This window comes from Rhinolophus ferrumequinum, chromosome 8 (assembly GCF_004115265.2).
Source record: "Rhinolophus ferrumequinum isolate MPI-CBG mRhiFer1 chromosome 8, mRhiFer1_v1.p, whole genome shotgun sequence".
Classification (NCBI taxonomy): domain Eukaryota; kingdom Metazoa; phylum Chordata; class Mammalia; order Chiroptera; family Rhinolophidae; genus Rhinolophus; species Rhinolophus ferrumequinum.
This window is the reverse complement of record NC_046291.1, coordinates 26082501-26092376: the sequence shown is the minus strand read 5'-3', so window position 1 is coordinate 26092376 and position 9876 is coordinate 26082501. Positions and strand designations below refer to the sequence as shown.

The 9876-nt window shown below is 40.2% G+C and overlaps 1 protein-coding gene across 2 annotated transcripts in view; it reads left to right on the top strand.

Annotated features, from left to right (window-relative positions):
* The first annotated feature begins 5953 nt into the window (after positions 1-5953).
* ZDBF2 (zinc finger DBF-type containing 2) overlaps positions 5954-9876 on the top strand; it is a 30857-nt gene continuing 26934 nt past the window's right edge. Inside the window, exon 1 of one of the 2 annotated variants that reach the window (XM_033112690.1) lies at positions 5954-6270. The gene's annotated coding sequence lies outside the window, so the exon portion shown is untranslated. Of the gene's footprint in view, positions 6271-6371; positions 6450-9876 lie in introns of those variants that run through there. The other variant, XM_033112691.1, reaches the window with a different exon arrangement.

Here is a 9876-nt window from a genome sequence, read left to right as displayed (position 1 = left end):
AAAACACAACACAAGGCAGCATCCATCAAGCAGCAATTGTGCTACAACCAGCGGTGCCCTTTATGTGTGGCCGCTGCCGCTGCTATTAGGTCCACTTGGTGAGCGCAAGCAGTCTAAGGACGTATACTCTCTGCTTGGTGTGATCCGCCGGGCTCAACAGCGCCGATTGTTCTACAAACATGCCCTGGACTCGTTTAAGAAGAAATAGTAAGACACAGAAATGATTGCCATGAAGGAAGAAGTTTGTATTATACTCACGGTTCCACAGAAACAGGAGGCACTATAGGCCACGCAGGGCCACCTGGGAAGGTGACCTTCACGATGAGCTGTTTGCGAGGAAGAGGGGAACTGTGGGCGGGAGCCCTTATAGAGGTTTTCTTGGGGGGAATAATGAGCAAAGCAAACAAGAGATACAAACTATGACTTACTCATTTCTTCCAGGTTATCCAATTTGTTGGCATATAAATGTTTTAGTAGTCTCTTAGGGTTCTTTGTATTTCTCTGGCAAGAGTTGTAATGTCTCTTCTTTCATTTCTGATTTTATTTATTTGAGTCTTCCCTCTTTTTTGTCTTCGTTAGTCTAACTAAAGGGTTTCATTTTTTTTTTTTCAGAAAGGCAACTCTTATTTCGTTGGTTTTTTTCTGTTGTCTTTCCAGTCTTTATTTCATTGATTTCTGCTCTAATCTGTATTATTTCCTTACATCTGCTGACTTTTCTCAGTGTGTTATTCTCTTTAATATTCCTTGAGGTTACAGTGAGGTTACTGGAAATCTTTCTTTATTCTCAATGTAGTATTTTTCATTATAGGTGTCCCTCTTAGAATTGCTTTGCTGCATCTCATAAGGTTTGGCTTTTTTTTTCATCTTTGTTTGTGTCAAGATACTTTGTGATTTCCCTTATTTCATGTTTGACCCTTTGGTTGCTCTAGAGTTGTGGTTTGATTTCTGCATGTTGTAAATTTTCCATTTTCTTTCTTTCTCTAGTAATTTGTAAATTCACATCCTTGTGGTCAGAAAAGACAGTGATACCAGCCTTGACACTGCAGTCTGCCTGCCAGTCACTCTTCCGTGCTCTGTAAGTAGAGTAAGAGGCACTCTACTGCAGCAGCAGCGTGTTAGGCATGGCAAGCGGCTCTCTACAGGGCAGCTCAGGGAGCACTCAGCTTCTTGAGTTCCCCAGTGTTAGGCTGGAAATCAAGGCAATACCTGACAAAAAATGCAATGCAGTAGCTAGCAAGCAGCAAGCGTGACAACAACCAGCACTGCCCTTTAGTCAATGGCTCCTCTGTTGGGTCCCTTTGGTGAGTCAAAACAGTCTAAGGATGTATCATCTCTTCTGGTGGGAAACCATCCTGCTCGCTGTGCCAGTTGTTCTAAAAATGTACTCTAGACTTGCTTTGAGCAGAAAAAGACACACAAACATGAAAATGATTGCCATGAAGAAAATATTTTCATTATACTTGTGGTCTCCTAGAAACAGATGGCAGGTCAGTCCATGAAGGGTTACTGGGGAAATGGGGAAGGAATGGGCTGAGCAAGGTAAGCGAGAGGTACAAAGTGTAATTGGAAAGTTTGAATAGTTTCTGGGGGCTCTACGCTACAGGGTTGGTCTACAGTTGTCTGGTACCTGGCCCCGTAGTGAAGGGTTTGGGATAGAGTCCTGGACAGCAGAGGTCTGATAAAAGAAGCCAAGTGAGGCTTCACTTGAGGGATATGGATTCAGGGATTGGTTCTCTTTCATGTCTGAACTTTGCTATCAGGCAAGTTGTTTATTATCTTTTGGAATTAGTTAATCCTGGGAGGGTGGGTTCCCTAGGTCTGGACTCCAAATGTCAGAGCACCAGGAATACACAAAATAAGAAAATAGGGCTAATACAATTGATCCTGTGGTACTCAGGCATCTTGTAGGGGTTTGGTGGTAAGTATGGGAGCTACCTCAGTAATGGAATAATTCTATATTGTTGCAAGTCACCCAGTGAAGACATTTGGGAATTTAAATAGAGGGAAAACCTCAAGAACATAATTCTCATATGGATGACTTCATCACATAAAAAGGCAACAGTAATTATTTTTTTTTAAAGTTAAAACTCCAGAGGACATAAGCTTTGAAATTACTTTTGAATTAAAGAAGGAACAAATGTAAAGTTAGTAACATTTTCAGATCTGATTGTCACCAGAAGTTAAAGGCACTATCTTTAAGGGCTACAAAATTGTGTTTCTGTTAAGAAGAAAAAAACAAAAGGAAAATAAAAAAAAAAAAAGGGTGGGTAGAAGCAAAAGAGGGGAAGGAGAGAAAACAAAAAGAGAAAGGAGTAGAATATGAACTGATAAAGAATTACGTAGTATTGGAAACAAATGTCAAATTATGTCCCAGTTATGTGTTTGGATGAAAGTGTACTATAGGTATATCTACAGAATGTAAAAGTGGCAAAGAATTGGTTTGACTGGATGGAAGGAAGAATAGGATGGGAAGAGTGTAACAGAGAAGTTAAATCTTATTTTGTATAATTTCATTTTATTATTATTTTTTCATTGTGCATCATTTTAAATTGATGGGGAAAATCTTATTAGAGTTGTAGTTGCCTGCTCCACTGTCATGCCTTTGCACACATGTACTCCTGACAAACAGAATCAACCATTAAAAACAAGTTTATTGTCTTTAGTTGTGCTGGATCATCTGTATGGCTAGTTAAAAATAGGCTTATATTGCTAGTTAGAGATTTGCCGACTTTAGACATTATATATTAAATTTTTATATGACGGATGAGATTTAACCTATTTGTACAATCTGTCCCCTCCACTCTCTTCTCCACATTTATACTGTTATCCTCCGTAGGTCCCCCATATACCTCTGCAACTTTAAGCTATGTATTTTAACTTGCATTCCTTTTTCATGGACCTCCTTTTCCCTTCTTGTTTCAACAATCAGTGACATGATGACATCAGCACTACCATGCTTCCCTCTCCTTTCGAATGAAATTTTTGTCAACGATCGAGACTATTTCACCGGGAAGAATCAAGAACAAGACAAAATGAATGGAGATATTTTGTGACGCTTCTCATTAATTTTTAAATTATGATTTGGATGACACATATGAGGTAAATCCTTTTCCCTTAAAGATGACGTTATATTCTTTACAGAGGTAAAATTCCAGGCTAATGGGGAAAAGCTTCAAAATGATCTCATCTGACTGAATAGGCAGACGTGCACAGCAATAGAATTTTGAAGAAAAATAATCCAAACTCTAAACTGATGGAATCTAAATTCTTTTATGATTCAGGAATGAGACCTAGGTATTCCCTATAACCTTTTCCTTTACAACATTAGCTTAATGTTAGTGTAAACAACTTACAAAATATAGGCATTATTGGAATGATTTCTGGACATAAAAAAAGCAGTTTTATTCTTCTGTTGAAGAAAAAATGTGAAATAACACATTCAAATTATCCTTTTTCTCTCTGTAGGAGGGGAATGGGGTGCATACAAAACCAACCTTGATTCTTCGGATCCTCAAATGGAAAATTGCTGAATTAATGAGTTTAGGTCTATAATGGGTTAATAAAGGATTGGGGGAAATTTCAACTTTTAGAACTTAACCTTATAAATAATTAAACTGTCCCCCAAAGTACACATTTCCACTAGATAGAAATCTGGTCTGGAAGGACTGCTTATCTAATGCAGAATGGCGCTTCCTCTAATTTTATATGAGAGTATCATGTTGGGATAAAAAATGCTGCCAACTAAACTAAAACGTAATGATTTCTTATAATTTAGTATTTTTATTTCATCTCAGTGAAAGACCTTTTCCGGACTTAGAAAACAGATTATTTATTATGTATCAATCTTGTGCATGCATAAAAAGGGAAATATAAATAAAATTGGTTAAGGTATTCCAAACACAACTTCACATTTTTCTAAATCAATTTTTGAGTCAGTCGTTGATGGCTGTGGTTTTCCATACAGTATTGTCTTCTGTGCCTTGAATCTTAGGAGTGCTCACTATTGAATCAGGATTTTTTCCAAGCAGCTGATCCTATTCCACGTTTTCATGCCAGCACTTTCTTTTCTTTTGTTTAACTTTATTTATTTTAAGTGTGTTTTTCCAGGACCCATCAGCTCCAAGTCAAGTAGTTGTTTCAATCTAGTTGTGGAGGGCGCAGCTCACAGTAGTCCATGTGGGGATCAAACCCGAAATGTTGTTGTTAAGAGCACCGCATGCGCTCTAACCCACTGAGCTAACCGGCTGCCCCACCATGCTAGCACTTTCTTGATCTAACCTGAAGAGGTCAATGGATTCTTTTCAGGTAACATTTGGGATTCATTTTCCTTTTTCAATGATTTTCTTAAACTAAAACTTAGAGGGGTTGTAATTGACTAAACATACCATTGGGAATAATAACTAAGTCATTTTACTTTTTTTTTTGGTGGGGGTGTTAGGCTTACTATTAGGTTTCCAAAACATATTAAGAACGAATGTACTTGCTGAATAACTCAGGGCTGCCAGAAGTCTAATAGCTTTTAGCCAACCCTATATCTCGCTAAGTGCTGGAAGAATCTCTTTTTGTCCTAGAAAAATTTTCCCTCTTTTCCTAGGAAAAACTCTCTAAGTTTTGAGAGACTCCTATAACCTGTTAATTCCTTCTTCTTAGGGTTGTGGTTTTTATTCAACAATGCACTTAATTCATTTGAAATAAGGACAATTTGAACAGCTAGCTACATCCAAGTTTCTTTATGTGGAGGCAGCGACAACTAGGTTAATACAGCCCCCAGCCACTATTAAGAGACCAGTTTGTAAAATGCATTCTGCTTTCAGAGACGTTAAAGTGTGAAAAATGTGTGTCTTAGCATCTGTGAAATACATTATATCACAGGCTGGGTTAATGTATAATGTATAATGTATAATGGGTTTTCTTTCACAAATTCCAAGGTTGGGATGTGGAAAGAGCTTGCCTTAAAAGAAATCAGTACTTTTTTTGTGTTAAAAAATCTAAAGGGGGTTATAAACCAAACAGGTTTAAAGTGGGAGAAAGATGCAGTGGGGGAAGCAGAAGCTGAAAAATACATAAAGAATGGAAACTGTAAATGCAAAAACAATGGAAAAGAATGAAGTCAAAAGGTTATCAGAAAAGTGTAATAATTATAGCAATAACCAAAGAGCAAAGTAACTCATTCTAAGATTATTTTCACGTAAGACATAAGGTCGCCAGTTGGAAGCTGTCTCCATTTTAGGTATGATTATTTTCCTTATCACAGATTATCATGATACATTCACTAGTGTGATAGATTCAGGTTTATGTCCCCCATTACACTAAACTGTTTTTGCACAGCACTATATTCGCAGTGGGGAGTACGGAGTATCACTGAATGAGTGGATTTTGGTTAATATTTGTAACCCTTTTATGTGCAGTGTGGGTCTTCGAATACCTAACCTTAAGCCTCGGTTTTTTCGTTTGTCAAAAAGGTGTAATAGGATTCATCATAAGATCCTATAAAGGGTTGCCCCGAGGATGAAATGCAAGAATACACGTATAAACCTTAAACACGGTGCTTAGCACAAAGCAAGCGCTCATTAAACAGCAGCTTTTGTTAGATGCATCTCACTGCGGGAAACACACCGAACAGCGCAAATGACTAGCCCGTTAGTCCCCTTTTCTTTTCTCCAGCTCCTGTGTTGCTTTGAATTGGCAAGCATTTTCTATTTGGCCCCTCAGATAATAAAACCTTGGTGTCTATCTCGCGTCCTAACTGCGCTCTAAGGCTAGTCATTTTGTTTAGAACAGGTTTGATTTCATAAGCTCCGAGTGGGGCCCTGACCCTGGAGGAAGTGTTCGCTTTAAAAGATGTCGGGGAGGGGAGGGTTGGGGGCGGGAGGAAGGGGGCTCCAGCGCCGGGGATGGGGGTGGGCAGGGGGCGGTCCTGCTGCTCCTGCGTCAGAAGGGGCCTTGTTTTCGCACCTTCCCTGACGTCAAACCTCAATCGGGGCTGCAACGCTGCGTTGCCCCTGGAGGACTACGTGGGTTGAGTCGTGACTGGGGTCCGGGTCCTGCAAGTGACGCTCTCACTTTGCTTCTCCTCTCGCACTGGCGGGAGAGGAGGGTGGCTCCTCTATCTGGTTACGCGGGCAGCAGGCAGCAGGCGCGGGCGGCCGCGGCGCTCTGGACGGCTCGGGGGTCCGGGCACCGCCATGGAACCGGAATAGGAAGGGAGCGCACCCACCGGTCCTGGGCCTCCACCGGGGCCCGGAAGGAATCCGGGCGGCCACCGCGGAGGTGAGAACGGCGGCGGGGGCGGGCGCGGGCGGGCTGGCCGAGGCGGCGCGCAGCCGGGCGACGCCCGCGGGCTCTGTGCGCGCGGCCGGGGGTGGGGCCTGCTCGCCTCGCGCCCTGGGCTCCTTCTTCCTCCCGAGGGACGCTCGGACCGCTCGCCGGCTCCCGCACTCGCCTCGCAGGTCCTCGGCTTCCCCTCACCCCACTCCCTCCCTGCCCCTTCTGCGTGAGCGGGACCGGTGTCTCCGGGCCGGGATCGCGGTGGCTGGGGCGTGGGGTGGAGGTGGGGCGCGGGCTGCCTTGTGCTTCTGTCGGGGGCCCTGGGACGGAGGGGCCCGCGGACGAGGCCTTGAGCTGGAGCCTGGGGAGGGGACGGCTTGCGGAGGTCGGATTTACGGCTTTGTACCCGCGGGGACTTTCACGGGCACCTGTGGGGCTGAGATCGGAGCCACCTGTCTACAAACCCCCTTCCCCTAAAGACCTGCGCTGTGTCCAGCTGTCCTCAGACCTAGGCCTTTACCAGCCTCCTGCGATTAGAATTTGTTTTGGAAACGTTAGATTTTTGTGTTAACGATCAGTTTACTATCGCCGTGCAACAGTTGTGCAAATCTGGTTAAATTACGCCTTCGTTATTACGTGCTCCTGAAAAAGGCCCTTTCCAGCTTCTAACATCCGTCGCGATGATTCTGGCAGCGCGTGGTGGAAATGCATAACGAGATAGTGGTTCAAAGGCACTAAAACGTTTTTTACCCCCACAATAGAATTATATTTATTTATTTTTTACAGCAAATATATACTATAAAAAAACCCACTGAAAAAGCCCATAGCAGTTTCATCTTTAAGAGAGAGTCACATTCACAATTTGGGGTTCATAAACTATGTTCGTGTGTTACATAATTGGCTATTAATGTGATCTGCTTTTTTTACTTAACACATCGAGGACGTTTTCTATATCGATGCATAAACATATTTTCACTGCCCTGTCAACTTGCACTGATTTGGACCTAAAGCGTGGAAGGCGTGAATTTTCTTTTCTCTGCACCTTTGCCAATGATCAGACACTCTTTAAAGATTTGATGAAGTATCACCGGTAATGGCAAAGATACTGGATAGAAATAAGCTGAATTGAGGGTAACAACCATCTTCTATGAAATATTGTTTGCTCTGCTTAATAATATTGAGGGCGTGTTTTTTCAAATTGCAGTTTTCAGTCCATTGGTGAATTGTGAAATTTATTTGGTGAGTCATAACTAGCAGTTTTAAAAAAACGAAATAAGATAGCATAGAAAATACCAGAATGCATTATATTACATGTAGGAGGGCATTGTTTTGCAAAACTGTGTGTATGTGTGTGTGTGTGCGCGCGCGGGTGTGTGTGCTTGCATGTGTACCTGCGCGTGCGTGCTGGGTTGTGATATAAAATGTATTTCGTGAGCCACATATTTAAGTTTGAAAGTCACTAATCCAAGGTACTGTTAGCATATATCTCGGAATGGAAGCAATGATGCAATTAAGCCAAACATTAGTTTTACTCTTTTCTTTGGAATATGTGACAGTGTTTATTGCAGCAAATTAGATTCCTAATTATTTGTTTTCACCTAATATTAAAACAAGTAATTAGCATTCCTGAAAATGCAGAGAGGAAGTGTTTTATAGAAGCTAATAGATTAAGAGCATAAACTGCTCAGATTGACCTAGGGTCAAATCCGAGCTACACTGGTTATTGGTGTGTGACCTGGAACAAGATACTGCTTCTTTAGCTCTAAACCTGTTTCCTGATTGTAAAGTGGTAGTTATCATAACACCACCTCATCAGGCTGTTTGATATTCCGATGAGATAAGATAATGCTTGTGAAACTGTTGACAGTGCCTGGCCCAAATTAAGTACTCACTAAAAGTTAGCTGTTATTATTTTAATAAGACTGAATGGAGGTATCCAGGATAATGCTTGTCATCAGAGAAAAACCAGCATTAAGTGGATAATCCAGAGTAGTGAGAAGTTGAAAGTCAGGTTAATGTAAAGAAAGGGACACTGAATCACGATTCTTAAATATCATTTGGTCATTGTTCTGCGATTGCTCCCCGATCATATTCCTAGATCGGTAATTTTGATTATCTCATTCAATAAACGAAATGCCCTTCTATTGTCTTTTCTAGTAAATTGGTGTCTCTCTTGTCAGGCAATTGAAAAATATTTCCCACAGGGATTCTGGATTTTGTTAGCTTTATTTCGACACTGCAGTCAGCTTGAGAAACACGCACTACAACTCCGAATTCATTTCAAGAATGTGTTTTATCTCTGCAGCAGGTACAGATCTCAGGTGTGCAACAAATAGTTTTATAAAGATAAATTAAACTTTATTTCTATTTTGAGACAGTTGTGCTGAAGTGGTCTCAGTTCTGAGATCTCTGTTCACTGCCCAAGATCGTTTTATGCAGTTTTAAATGTTACCTAAGCCAGTGAAACGAGAGGGTAAGCATTGTCTTTTTTTTTTATAGCATTGTTATTTTTATAAAAAATAAATTGAATGCTTTGGATTGGAAAAAAAGGCTCTTGCAAAATACTTAATTGAGTGTGACAACTGTAAAATATTGGGCAAAATCTTAATCATAATAGAGCTCTTGGTTTTGAAAATGTCTTTAAGTTCTTGTGCTTTAGAGGAACGAAAATGGAAACTTGTTGAAGGTATTTAGTGATGAGGTTTTTGGAAGTATGAAAAAAATATGACTTGGAACTCTAGCTGTCCTATGCACGTGCACACATACACACACATACACACCCCTCAGTGAAACAAAAAAGCCTAACTCGACTTTTAATCAAACATACATACATTTCTATGTTTTAAGTTGGATAAAATATGAAGATTATATGTGTATGTATTTTTAAAATAATCTTAACTAATTTTTTAAAAGTTAACCAATTACTGTGTCTTGTCAGATTAGAAGGCTTTTATCTTACACTGATAAACTGAAATGCTATGCAATCATTAAACATTCTGTTTTGGAATGATACAGTGTCATATCGTGGTGCTCATCGGTGCTCGTCATGTATGGTTAAGTGAGAGAAGCCTCACTTAATAGACTGGAGTAGACTGTATAGTACCATTCCATTTTTGTAAAAACGTGTTTAGATCAAAGAAGAATATATGATAAATGTTGATGGGTAGTGGGATGATGGCTGATTTTTATGCTCTTTGTTTCTTTAGTTTTATGTTTTATGTATTATAGTATGTTTTACTTTCCTAATAAAAATAAAGTCATTTTTGTAAAGAAAAAATTAGTGTTTTCCTGACTAATTTTCAAGCATAATGAGACTAAATGTTTGTTCTAAGGGATACTGATTCTTTGAATTTGGATATTTTGGGTATAAACTAATTCTCGAGTATTCTAGGAAATGGTGCAGAATAGTTTATATTCTGTGAAAAGCTTCTTTGAGTAGGAAAGAACCATTGTTTTAGAATTTTCTTAAAGCACTCTGAGTATAGTATACTGCTTTGCAAAATAGTTCCATACTAACCAAAGGTATGGTCGAGATTTAGATTCTTTAGTCTGTTTTTAAATGCTATCATGGCAAAACCCGACCTACTTTTCTTGCTTTATTTCCCCTTA